The following is a 14,214-nucleotide window of genomic DNA, read 5'->3' as shown; positions in this document are numbered from 1 at the left end:
CATGGTTTCCTTTGGGTCACGTTCACATCTGTGCATTTTATGTAAAGGGCCAGGGACTTTTTTCTAGTTTTTGGTTCCATAGACTTCAATGGATGAAAAGCGTGTATTGAAAAACACAAAATGCACCTGCAATATGCAACCTGCATAGGTGTGAATCAGACCTTTTATTTGTGTGCCCTAACCCAGTGTGCAGCTGTTAAAACGTGAATAGATGGCATAAAAAATGCAGCAAAAACGCAACACGGGTGCATTTTTTCTGAATTTCGGCTCCATGCACAAAAAGAAAAAACTCCCTGTGTACAAGCGTTTTTTGTACACAGTTTAGGCGAGTTCAACGTTTTTTTCTGCCATAAAGCTCCAAGCAGAAACTCAAATCAGAAGATTTTTTCTCCTGTCTCTTAAACGCTGATCTCAAAATATGTCCTAATGTGCTTCGGTCCTGTCCGTATCTCCAGCACCCAGCCGCGTACGTGGACGAGCAGGGAGCGCGCACGTGTACAGGGATGCAGGGGATGCGGCGCTGGGTGTAGCCGGGGATCCGGGGGAGGTGCCGCAGGAGCGGGCAGAGAACAGACGAGCAAGGCACAGTAAAGTGGCATGGAAAGTGTATGGGGGACCGGCGGCGGGGCTGCCACTGCCATGTGTGTCCTATGGAGGAGAGTACAGGAGCTTCCCTAAACCGGACTGGGTGCTAGAGACCCGGACAGGACGACAGGTAAGAGCACAGTGTCCTAGGGATCCCCTGTGTGCGATCTGCCTGTCCAATCAGTGTACACATGTGTGATCTGTCTGTCCGATCAGTGTACACACATGTGATCTGTCTTTACCTGTGTGCGATATGTCTGTCCAATCAGTGTACACATGTGTGATCTGTCTGTCCGCTCTGTACCTGTGTGCGATCTGTATGTCCAATCAGTGTACACAGGTGTTATCTGTCTGTTAACTCTGTACCTGTGTGCGATCTGTACCTGTGTGAGGATGGACAAGTTCCTGATCACTGGATGACAATCCAACCACTTTCCTCCTCCATACGGCAGGCTGCCTCTGTACCATCCCCTCCTCATAACAGGATAGTGCTGTGATTGAATGACATGACAACTTCTAATGACTAGAGCCTCCAATGTGTCACCCTGGCTGGATCAGTAGGTGTGTGTCAGGAGCAGTGACAGGTCAGTTTGGGGGAATGATGAGCTGTGAAGTAGGGTGGGATGAGGAATCGGAGGGTATACTATTAATAATGTATACCCCCCCCCCCCCCCCCCATTTCCCTATACCTGTACGATGCAGCACATTGACATCACCATACAAACACATTTACCTTAACTGCCAACAATGACCCAACTTTATGATGTTTGATGTCCGACTCTTCCCTCTGATTATATTCCATCAGGTATTGTGTGTCATGTGTCTGCATCTGTGAGAAAAATGCATGGAATCGTAAGAACAAATCAGTTATCTTCTAATTGGGATTGCTGCTATGGACTGCTCTTTGCACTCCGTCCTTCAACATTTCCATCCTTAAACATCTCCAATCTTAATGCTTACATGTCTCCAGTCCTTCAACATCTCCATCTCCAATCTTTATCCTTAGACATCTCCAATCTTTATCCTTAGACATCTCCAATCTTTATCCTTAGACATCTCCAATCTTCATCCTTAGACATCTCCAGTCCTTCATCCTTAGACATCTCCAATCTTCATCCTTAGACATCTCCTGTCCTTCAACATCTCCATCTCCATCCTTAAACATCTCCAATCTTCATGCTTAAATGTCCCCAGTCGTTCAACATCTCCATCTCCATTCTTCATCCTTAGACATCGCCAGTCTTTCAACATCTCCATCTCCATCTCCAATCTTCATCCTTAGACATCTTCAGTCTTTTAACATCTCCAATCTTCATCCTTAGACATCTACAGTCTTTCAACATCTCCAATCTTCATCCTTAGACATTTCCAGTCCTTCAACATCTCCAATCTTCATCCTTAGACATCTCCAGTCTTTTTAACATCTCCATCTTCGCAATCTTCATCCTTAGACATCTCCAGTCCTTCAACATCTCCAGTCCTTCAACATCTCCAGTCCTTCAACATCTCCAATCTGGAATTGCTGACTTTATTTAAAAAAAAAAGCTTGTGTTTGGTTGGGGGCTCATTCACATCATATGCACTCAAACTCATATAGAAGAAAAATAAATGTGTTTTGAGAAGCCTAGTTTTACCCCATGGCACTGCTTTCACATGCATTTACAGAAAAAAAAATTGCACTGGAACACACCGCAAAATTGTACAGCAAATGCATTACAACACATGTAAAGGTGCATGTGGAACGTTGCCCTGAACACAGGGATTGCCATGTACATGAGCCCCTGACCCCTGTTTTTAAATGCCTTCTCTATGCTTTGCATTGGCATCCATGAATCATAGCCATTTGATTAGAGCTGACTTTTCCCCAACATGCTACAGAGAACATTGAGACCATTCACATCGGTCCCCGTCCCTGAACAGGGGTACTGTCTCATATCCTTACCACGGACACTTCTCTATGTGATGTGACAAGTTTTAGTGTTTTTAGTGTTCCTGGGTTTCTGTGTTCCGCTCATGTCATTTGAAGCATCTCTGGATGATCTGGAATAAATAGGATCATATAAAAAAAAGCAGTGTTAATTATTGCTTTTGCTGTGCGTGAATTTTATTGCTCTATAGAAGTGAGCGCACAGTAAATGCATCTCCTATACGTTTCATATGTAAGCCTTTTCTCCTTGCTGCTGCTGCTTCCTTATCTTTAGAAAGGAGTAAACCTCTTTTTCTTCTTCCTTGTTTTTGTCAGTATTGGAATAGTGCTAAATATGTATGCTTTCCAGAGAGAGACAGTGGTATCGGGGTTCTTTTCACTCATTAGAAAGCACAGAAGACTGCATGCTTTATGTCAGTGTCATTAGCTTCTAGGTGCTTCACCTCATTGCTGTTCTGGATCTGATATTTTATTTTAATCCAATCGACGTGCACTTTAACCAAAACGATCAAATCTGCAAACTATTGAATAGCCTTAACTTCCCCTTTGATCAGTTTAGACCCAATTTTAATCAGATATGATCAAGCTGAGCTGATCGGCTAGGGAAAAATAATAGCAATCAGTTTTGTATCTGTTGGCAGCACTGAGATACTTTGTTCAAGGAAATGATCGTATTTCAATCAGATTACAGGAAAATGATCGTATTTCAATCAGATTACACGGTTAAAACAGAGATTTGAATGACATCTTATGATTATGATAAGTTATGATCCTACCTTAACTATCAATCAAAATCCACTTCCCTGTGCATGGCATATTGATCAATTAGGTTGTCTACTATAGATCAGTTATTCCCCTCAAAAGAGACTGATCAGAAAAGAAATCGATCACTTATCAAAGTGTGTCTGGCCACAATTAGGTCTAGGACATACTGCCAGTATTTTTCTTTTTTTACTTCTGTTTGTAAACAGTAGGCTGAAGGGCATCACATTCAGGAAATGTTTACAAAAACAATCCGACCAACCAAAACAGAAAAGGATAAAGATTTAAAAAAAAAAAAATTTGTTACCGGACCTAATCGGACACAAGGGTAAGGCTCCATTCACACCTGAGCGACAAAACGCCTGAAGCGCGACGCTCAGATACGCTGGAGGGGGAAAATAACATTATTGTCTATGGAGATGGTTCACATCTCCACGCCGATCGCGTGAAGCTCAAACAAGTCCCGGACCCTTTTTTGTCGCACGTAATCAGGCGGCTTCGGCGTTCGGCATAGCCGACAATGAAAAAAAACGGGGTTTAAAACGACGCGTTTTGTCACGGCAAATTGCGGTACAAAACGATGCGCTAAGGTATGAATGCAGCCTTAGCGGGGTTCATTAACATTTTCCTGTCTCTAGGACTCCATGGATCTTCCGATCAGGTCTGCCTGATAAACGTAAGCCTCGTACACACAATCCGATTTTTGGTCAACTGAGCGTCAGACTTTTGTCAACCGGCACACAATTGTCACCCAACAAACACAAGCGTAGTGACGTACTACATGGAATTACAGCTCATGAGCGCTACCCTTTGGGCGCCTTCTGCTGATGCCATGTTTGGTGAGCATTGATTCCGAGCATGCATGTTTGTACTTTTATGTGACAGACTTTTTTACAGACGATACGAAAATCAAACAACAGACCATTGTCCGCCAAAAATTTACTAGCCTGACATTTGTTGGACAATTGTCTGAAGGAGCGTACTAATGGTCGGATTTTTGGCCAACAATCTGTCATTAGACAATTCCTTGCCAACAATCTTATCGTGTGTACGAGGCTTAGCAGGTGGACCTGATTGCAACAACCGTATGAAAGGGGTCTAGTTTTTTTTTTGCACAGATGGTGGGTGGGCATTAAAAAAAAGGCAGCTGGGCCACAGTTTTGAAACACTTAAACCCCCACCCCAGACATCAGAGGAAGCTGTTTGTATGCTGCAGCAAATCAATGGGGTCGCATCACAACCACAAGCCAAACGCTTGGCCCACAGAGTTGCAACGCATTGGCCCCATTAGGCTCGGTTCACATATATGCAAATTGGATGCGTTTTTAGCCATATCCAATTGGCATAACATGTGAATTGAGCTGGCTTTTAAGGGAGGTTCACACATGTACAGGGTAGCTGCGGTGCAGTTTTAAAAAGGTTCCTGTTCGATTTTTGGATCAGGTTCAGGTGCGAATTCATGTAAATTGTTTTACCCGAACTGGTGAACAAAACTGCATCGGACTCCGGACTGCAAACCACAGCCAGACACGTGGGAACCCAGCCTTATAAAATATATTTAAAAATAAAATGCCATTTAGGAGTTGGCAGGGTTGCCTCCTGAAAGTTGCTTTAGCTGCCCCATGGATCGTTTTTAGAGCATGCCATGGGCTACTGTGAACCCATCCTTATGATGGCCAATACAAGCTTTGGGAAATTATCATTTTCTTTCTGTTCAGTCTCTCAAGAATAATAATATTTGATCTATGGTCAGAGATCAATATGCCACCCGCAGGGAAGTGGATTTTGATTGATTACAATTGTAAGTTATTCGCATGTCTGTTTTCAACATGCAGTCTCATAATCAGATCAATTCACCCTGACTCAGTGGTTCAGTTTGATCAAATCCAATTTAAATTAATCAGAAGTTTTATGCCTATTTGTTTGACAAAATCGCACGTAATAAAATCGAAGCGTGTATGGCCACCATAGAGTCCTTTCCAATCCTTTGAACAGATCCCATGCTGAATTGCAGCAGAACAAAACAAATGTCTTTTTTTTACATTTGTATACTGTATGTTCAGGTTTTACCTCCAGCCTGCCAGGATGCATTAGGCCCCTTTCAGACTGGGGCGGGAGCTGCGGTGGCGGTATAACGCCGCTAAAAATAGCGGCGCTATACCGCCGGAATTCCCGCGGGTATCAGCCGCTAGCGGTGCGGTATTAACCCCCGCTAGCGGCCGATAAAGAGTTAATACCGCCCGCAATGCGCCTCTATAGAGGCGCATTGCGGGCGGTATTGCCGCGGTTCCCATTGTTTTCAATGGGAAGGAGCGGTATACATGCCGCTCCTCTCACCGCTCCAAAGATGCTGCTGACAGGAGATTTTTTTGTCTCCCGCCAGCGCATCGCCTCAGTGTGAAAGCCCTCGGGCTTTCACATTGAGTCTGCAGTGCAGGAGTTTTTCAGGCGGGAAAGCAGCGCTATTTTTAGTGCTTTACCGCCTGAAAAACTCCTCAATGTGAAAGGGGCCTAATGCCCCGTACACACCATCACTTTATGTGATGAAAAAAAATTACGTTTTTAAAAACGTCACTTTAATTGACTGTGTGTGGGGGAAAACGTCGTTTTATGTCTTGTAAAAAACGACCAAAAAAAATTGAAGCATGCTTCAATTTTATGTGTCGTTTTTCAAAAGTGCACTTTTTACTTCACAGAAATTGACCGTGTGTAGCAAAAAACGTCGTTTTGTAAGACGTTTTTTCATCCACGCATGCCCAGAAGCTACTTATGAAGCAAGCTTCAATGGTAAAACGTGGTGGAACGTAACCTCACTTTGCAAGATCATTGTGAGAAAACGATGGTGTGTAGGCAACTTCGTCTTTGAAAATTGAAGTTTCAAAAACGTCATTTTTTACTTCACAGAAAGTGTCGTTTTTTTTCATCACATAAAGTGATGGTGTGTACGCGGCATAAGGGTGAAATAACATGAGGGTTTACAACCCCTTTAATCAGAATGCTCTTCTAAAAGGACCCTTAATGCACATTTTAACTTGAGTTTGTAAATGTATATCTCAATATCAGCACTGGCTCGGGGATATGCACCTCAAGATGCTGACAGTTTGGGGAAGATTTACTAAAGCTGGAGAGTGCAAAGTCTTGTGCAGCTCTGCATAGAAACCAATCGGCTTCCAGGTTTTATTGCCAAAGCTTAATTGAACAAGCTAAAGTTAGAAGTTGATTGGCTACCATGCACAGCTGCACCAGATTGAGTGAGACATTATTGTCCATCCCTGTATGTATGTATGTAAAAAACGCTCAGATGTCCGCAGCGTCAAGTCTGTCACTGATTTGTACAGGTGACTGTACGCAACACCAAAAATACTCTCATTTATTTTATGGTGTTCAGCCATCTGCATATTTGAGAATGAGCCCTTCGACTATATATATGTCTATCCTCCTACTTTTTAGTTTTATTTAAACGCAGGACAAATTAATCCTGAAGTATTCCCAAACTTCTATGCTTCTCAGATCAAGTTCTCCTATGCTTTATTGAATGTGTAGTTACATGTGTTTTAGTTCCTAAGACCTGTATCTAAATTTGTGGTTCTTAAAGTGGTAGTAAACTCTGTACTACTACTTTTACCTACAGGTAGGGTTTAGGAGATACTCCCCCTCGCGATGCGCCACTGCCTGCAGCGGCGCATGCGCAGCGGGGATCCTTGGCTAAAGGCCCGGTGGCCGCCGGACCTTGCCGGAAAGAAGTCTCCCGCGTGCATGTGCGGGAGTGACGACATCGCCGCTCCAGCCAATCACAGCGCTGGGGCGGCGATACCCAGAAGACATGCCGAGGCAAGATGACATCTTCCTCGGCGTGGACCAGGTAAGTTCCCCACACCACGTTCCAAGGTAAGTATTTCATAATAAGCTAGTATGCAGTGCATACTAGCTCATTATGGCTTTTGCTTTTTCAGGTATGAAAAAAAAACAAAAAAAACAGCAGCGGGTTTACTACCGCTTTAAAGCGGAGCTTCACCCTAAAAAACTACTTTCTACCATGCCATGCAGCATACTAGCGTCAGCTACAGTATGCCTTTATTTTTTTTTTTGGCGCTGTACTCACAGTGTTATCCAATAGTTTCGTTTTAGAAACCCGCGGGGAATAGGCGTTCCTATCAAGAGGGGAACATGATTGACGACCGGCTATGGCGCGTCACGCCTCCCGAAAATAGCCGGAGTAGGTCTCGGCTCTTCACGGCGCTATACGGCGCCTGCGCACAGACTAGAAGCTGACTGCGCAGGCGCCGTGAAGAGCCAAGTCCTATTTCGGCTATTTCCGGGAAGCGTGACGCGCCATTGCCGGCCGTCAATCATGTTCCCCTCTTGATAGGAACGCCTACTCCCCGAGGGCGTCTGAAACGAATTAAACAGCGAGTACAGCGGAAAAAAATTAAATAAATGCATACTGTAGCTGACGCTAGTATGCTGCATGGCATGATAGACAAAAAAAAACATTTAAGAAGGGCTTTCACTCTTCCTTTTTAATTTTTTTTATTTATTTTTTATTTGTTTATTTTATTTATTTTCTGGAGAATGTTATTGGGAGAAATTGGAATATAAAAAGGTGCATGGACCCAGAACTCCCTGATAAACAGGAGCAGAATTGGGAATTTTTGTCAGGGAGAGCTCTTGATTATTCAAAACATATACTGTAGAAAGCTAAAATCTGGCCTAGCAGGCTCCACCTATAACCAAAATATTTCTTTGTAATGGACCTACATTTTAACTGTACACAGTATTATCCTAAACGTTTAGTAGTCATTTGTAGACCATATTGTGTTTACGTGTGCATGTTTTTACAGTATACTGTAGGAAAGTTGTGTGTACCATTTTTAATCCTATAGGATCCCTGCTTACAGAGAATAGATGGCTTGGTAGTATTTTGTACGTTCTGAATTCTATACTGTTTAGTGTATACAAACGTATTAAAATTGTCTTGGAGTAGGAAACATGAGAAGGACCATAGCACAGAAAGGGTTAATGCCTGTTCCATTAATAAAGTGATCTGTTTCGTACTGACGGAGGTTGTTTTTAGTTGCTCTCCTCGTCATTTACAATATCTTTGTAGGGGGGAAAACGAGTTTGCTAGAGAAAGAGAGAGTGTTTTCGGGGGAAACCTGTGGCATTCATCAAATATTTTCTCCAGGCAGATGCTTCCAGCTCTGTTGCTTTCAGCAAAGCTGTCTTTTAAATGTGTAGCAACCCTCCCTGGAGAGCCATTGCCATACGACAGTTGTCAGGACACCTCCTTATGATTCTGTGATGGTCTCCCTCTGATGACAGTCAATCACAAACTCAGCAGCATATCATCAGAAATAGCATCGCTAGATGGAATAGAAGCTCTGACAATACCACCGTAAAGGCTTTAGTCAAAAGGCAAATTGCAGCTGTTTCTAGTGGAAACTTGCTGTAGGAAAGCCATGTTTGCTGCTTAATAGGGAAGAGGGTTAAAAGACAATACAGGGGCCACCGTGCAGTGCCGGCCCAAGACATTGTGCTGCCTGGGACCAAGAATGAAACGCTGCCCCCCCCCCAGAAAAAAAATCACTCCAACCAAAAGGCCCCCACATTCATTATTTTATATCATGATAACTAAAGGGGACCCGTCATTGCTCTATACATGTATAAAGGAGTATAAAGAGGATCTGTCATTGCTCTATACATGTATAGGAGTATAAAGAGGACCTGTCATGGCTCTATACATGTATATAGAGGACCTGTCATTACTCTTTACATGTAAAGGAATATCAAGAGGACCTGTCATGGCTCTATAAATGTATATAGGACTATAAAGAGTACTTGACATGGCTCTATACATGTATAAAGGAGTATAACGAGGGCCTGTCATGGCTCTATAGATGTATAAAGAGAACCTGTCATGGCTCTATTTATGTATAAAGAGGACCTGTCGTGGCTCTATACATGTATATAGAGGACCTGTCGAGACTCTTTACATGTAAAGGAATATAAAGAGGACCTGCCATGGCTCTATAAATGTATAAAGGAGTATAACAAGGACCTGTCATGGCTCTATAGATGTATAAAGAGGGCCTGTCATGGCTCTATACATGCATATAGGCGTATAAAAGGACCTGCCATGGCTCTATACATGTATCCAGGAGTATAAAGGGACCTGTGAATTGCCGGCGGCCACAATGTCTTTTGCACAAACTAATCAATGTACGCTAATTGTGTTTGTTTTTTTTGTACCAAAAATATGTAGAAGAATACATATTGGCCTTAACTGAAGAAAATAGTTTATTTTTCTGAATTTTAGGGATATTTATTATAGCAAAAAGTAAAAAAATATATATATATATATTTATAGCACAAAAAATAAAAACCGCAGAGGTGATCAAATATCACCAAAAGAAAGCTCTATTTGTGGGGAAAAAAGGACATCAATTTTATTTGGGTAGCGGAGCTGGCGGAACGGGCTGGCGGGCATCAGTATGCTGCCCCCCCTAAAAGTGCTGCCTGGTACCCATGGTACCACCCGGTCCCATCATAGGGCCGGCCCTGCCACCGTGTCTGATCTCTTTTTGAAAACGATTGTTGACTGGCTGTTATACTAACCAATGCAAATTAGGAAAGTTGGAAAACTATCAAAAGATTTCACTGGAAAACTTGTTTCAGATCGGTGACTTGTGGTATTAAAAGAAAGAACTTGACAGCCAGGCAACTAGCATCTTAAAGGGGATCTTTACCCTTTATACCAAGTTTGTGCCTCTCCCTCCTGTCTCTTGAAGTATGTGAAATTTGGTAGACAATTATGTAAAAGCACACTAAAAGCGGAGTTGCAGCCTTTTTTATGTTTATTACAAGTCAGCAGCTACAAAAAGTGTAGCTGCTGGCTTTTAATAAACAGACACTTACCTGTTCCACTGCCCAGCAACGCGGCCCGCCCGGAGCTTTGCTCGTCTCCCCCCTCTCCGCCGCTGTCTCCATTCTAACTGTGGGCACCCGGCCATGACAGCTTTCGGGTTCACGGCCTGGCACTCACTGCGCATGTGCGAGCTGCGCTGCGCTCCCTGAGTGGAGAGGTAATCGCCTGGGACCTGTCACGTGTCCCAGTTGATCGCCTAAGGCGATATGACGAGTTGCCTAAGCAGTCCCTGGGCCGAAGGAGGAAGTTACTCCTACTGAAGCCCCCACCCTCCCCCCCCCCCCCCCAAAAAAAATTACATGCCAAATGTGGCATGTAAGGGGGCGAGGAGTGGTTTAAGCGGTAGTTCCACTTTTGGGTGGAACACCTCTTTAAGGCCCCATACACACGAGACGCTGGTAAACTCAAGTTCAGAGGCATTTGGGCATTTTTTTCAACTGCCCCTGAACACATTTAATGTTATCCCATGTGTCCATGCACACATTCATGTTTATTTGCATTTTAAAGCAGTTGGGTTTAGGCTCGTTTTTTCAGAAGCAAAATTTTGGGTTCAGACGCAAACGTTTTTGCGTTTCAAAGCTTTGGGAGGGTCTACAATGTCTTTGTTATAAACGCTGATAGCCGCAAACACGGTTAAACGCGGCACAATGCCGCAAAATTCGCAGCAAAAACGGGCGTTTTAAACGCCGGTTTTTGCCTTTGAAAACTTGAGTTTACATGTGTTTGCATTTGCTTCTCGTGTGCATGGGGCCTAAGTCGACTATAAAAATTGATAAAAAAGCAGACTGCATTTTCCCTTAGAAACCCCTGAACATTGGCCCTGACTGAGATCACAATACTCCCCCTGACAACGCCTTATCTGCTGTTCTTTCCAGAAGGACAGCAGTGTCTTTGTTCAGGGATGACCCAAGTTGACCATCTGGAATAGCCTGGGATGCTGGCTCAGAGATGACCCAGTTCATGTGTACTTGGTGCCTGTACATTTTTTGGCTGTGTTCTCTATCGTCGGATACAGATTAGTCTCATGTTGTAGCCACTCATCTGTTGATTTGCTACGAAGTGTCAGTCTGATCACTGGGGAATATGGGATTGAAAAAATGTTTCTTCCTGCTTACAGTGGACAGGTGACATATCCGCCTAGCCCTAGACAAAGCCATCTACCAGAAACCTAGTGATATTATTGTGGAAGTCCATGATAAAACTAAGATCCCTGCATCTATAGCTACCAACATTCTAACACTAACCTCTCTAGCCCCGAAAAAAAACTCCCTATACTTGCCTTTTCTGCAGGCGATCCGACCCAATCTCCAGTGCCGTAAGCGCTACAGAGGAAATGTCCGACAGCGGCTGTGAAGTAAATAGGAAGTCACATCACCCATAGAGTTACTATGGTGCTTCCGTTGACGCACGTTTCCTCTACACCAGCCTCCACAGCAATACCGCGGCTGACAGCTCAGTGTGAGATCAGGTCGGATCGCCTGTAGAAAAGGTACTATGTATAGCGAGATTTTATTTTCAGGGCTAGAGAGGTTAGTTTTTTCATGGACTTCCACTTTAAAGCGTCTTCAAAAATAACAAACATGTTATACTTGCCTTCTCTGTGCAGTGGTTTTGCACAGAGCAGCCCTGATCCCCCTCTTCTCGGGTCATTCGCTGGTGCTCCTAGCCCCTCCCATCCTGCCGAATGCCCCCCCCCTCCTACAGTTCTGGTCTCGGCACAGACTATGTACAGCACACTGATAATGTCACTGCCACTTTTCGAAATTAATATCTGGGTTTGCAAAGTCATTTGGTGCACACAAAATGGATTTGTATCTGTTATGGCTATTGAGGAATATATTTAAAGGGGTTGTAAAGGTTCATGTTTTTTCACCTTAATGCATCCTATGCATTAAGGTGAAAAAACATCTGACAGCCCCTCTGTTTTACTTACCTGAGCCCGTTCACCTGCTGCGATCGCCCCCGACGTCCTCTTCTAACCTCAGTCTGGCTGTTGATTGGCTAGAATGGATGGATTGATAGCAGCGCAGCCATTGGCTCGCGCTGCTGTCAATCACATCCAATGGTGCGGTGCGCCGGGGGGCAGGGCCAAGTGATACAGTGAGTGGCTATAGCTTCCGGCTGTATCACGGGAGCGTGCCCGCAAGAACTAACCCCCATGGGAGAAAGCTCCCATGAAGGGGGTTAGTTCTTGCGGGGAGGAGCTGAGACAGCTGCTGAGGGACCCCAGAAGACCAGGTTCGAGGCCACTCTGTGCAAAACGAGCTGCACAGTGGAGGTAAGTATACAATGTTTGTTATTTAAAATAAAAAATATATATCCTTTACAACCCCTTTAACCTCCCTGGCGGTATGATTATTTCAGAAAAAAGGTGCTGAAAGCGGTACCATTATTTGCAAGGAAATTTGGCGTTTTATACTGTAGGCCTGTAATTCTTAGGAATAACTCATTTAAATCTGACCAAACAAGAGTCTTGTGGGCATCCTGGGTATGAATTTTTTTTAAAAACAAAATTATAATTATATTATAATAAATTATAAATAATTATAACAAATAATAATATAATTATAATAAAAATTATTCAATAATGTAATCAACTCAAAATCACTGAAATTTGCTCAGTTGCAGAATTGTCGCTGTCATTACTTTTATTTTTTTATGACGAATTTCCCCACAAATCGCTATCGCACAATTCTGCAAGTGATTATAATTTATTATCGCTGTTTTCTAGCTGCTCTAAAACCATTTTTGACATAAAGGGACACTTTTGGTTGCTATGGACAATCTACAGTTTGCAGGCAGAAAGAACCGTTTTTATTATACAACAGTACATGTAGGGCACTGGGCAGACCACTAGGGACAAGGGGGAGTGTATTTTTTACATACTACAGTATACTGTATGTATTGTGTTTGTTTACCTTTTTGAATTTGGCGCCGTTCTCCGCTCCCGTGCGTCGTAACGTCGCAGGGAAACGGAGATCGGCGGCACAGGAGGACACTGTGTGAATCGAGCGAGGTCCCGCTCGCTTACACAGCGCGATGGCATTGCTGGATCCAGGGACAAGGTAAGTAAACCCTGCCACTCCAGTGATCTCTACTTGCTTCCGGGTTCTGTGTGAGCAGGATAGTCAGGACGCCCACTAACACACAGCGTCCTGACCCTCCTGCTCGCCCCCTCCCCCCTCAAGAGGCTTTCTCCACACCAGGGAGAAAGCCTTGCATTACTGTGTGTAGTTACAGACAGAAGAACAGGAAATTAGGATTTCTCTGAAGAAACAAGGACATTTAAAAGCAAAATGGAAGGATGAGGTAAGAGAAGGAGGACTGCACTAAGGTAAAGGAAGCTATTTAGGGATTTTTTTTTACCTTTACAACCACTTTAAGTTGTTTCAGCCTTTATCTGACACTGGCTAGGTAAAGGATAGGTGTGTTGCTGAACGGGTTCACAGAGAGAGCTCTGCTTCATTTCCTTTAGTCAGAACAAAAGTGTGTGCTATCATACGGGCCGTGAAAGCCCATTCACATTTAGCCTGGAGTGGATCAGCCACTTATCTAATAGCATACATGTTATATAGTTCCTAGAGTGCTGTGTAAGCTGCAAAAGCACAAAGACTGCAATGCATTATTGTGCACTGTTGGAGTCTATGTAATGCCTTGTAGCCAGTATACCAATGCTGACTGCAAACTAATACAAGTATTATAGGGATAAAAGAACCTCTCCTCGATTACAGTCTGCAAGTCAAGCACTTCTGCTAGAAATGGGACTGATTTCTGTTTTTTATTATATATATATATATATGTGTGTGTGTGTGTGTGTGTGTGTGTGTGTGTGTGTGTGTGTGTGTGTGTGTATATATACATACACACACACACACACACACACACACACACACACACACACACACACAGTATCTGACAAAAATGAGTACACCCCTCACATTTTTGTAAATATTTTAGTAGTGAGTGTACTGTACAGCTTGTATAACAGTGTCCCCTCAAAATAACTCAACACACA

General features: G+C 43.4%; 1 protein-coding gene across 4 annotated transcripts in view; it reads left to right on the top strand.

Annotated features, from left to right (window-relative positions):
• The first annotated feature begins 512 nt into the window (after window positions 1-512).
• LOC120936855 (interleukin 1 receptor accessory protein) overlaps window positions 513-14,214 on the top strand; it is a 319,849-nt gene continuing 306,147 nt past the window's right edge. For 2 of the 4 annotated variants that reach the window (XM_040349569.1, XM_040349568.1), the window contains exon 1: window positions 513-715. The gene's annotated coding sequence lies outside the window, so the exon portion shown is untranslated. The remainder of the gene's footprint in view (window positions 716-14,214) is intronic. The other 2 variants (XM_040349570.1, XM_040349571.1) reach the window with 2 other exon arrangements.

The sequence above is a fragment of the Rana temporaria genome, chromosome 4 (genome assembly GCF_905171775.1).
Source record: "Rana temporaria chromosome 4, aRanTem1.1, whole genome shotgun sequence".
In the NCBI taxonomy this organism is placed as follows: Eukaryota; Metazoa; Chordata; class Amphibia; order Anura; family Ranidae; genus Rana; species Rana temporaria.
This window is presented reverse-complemented; position numbering and strand designations above follow the sequence as displayed.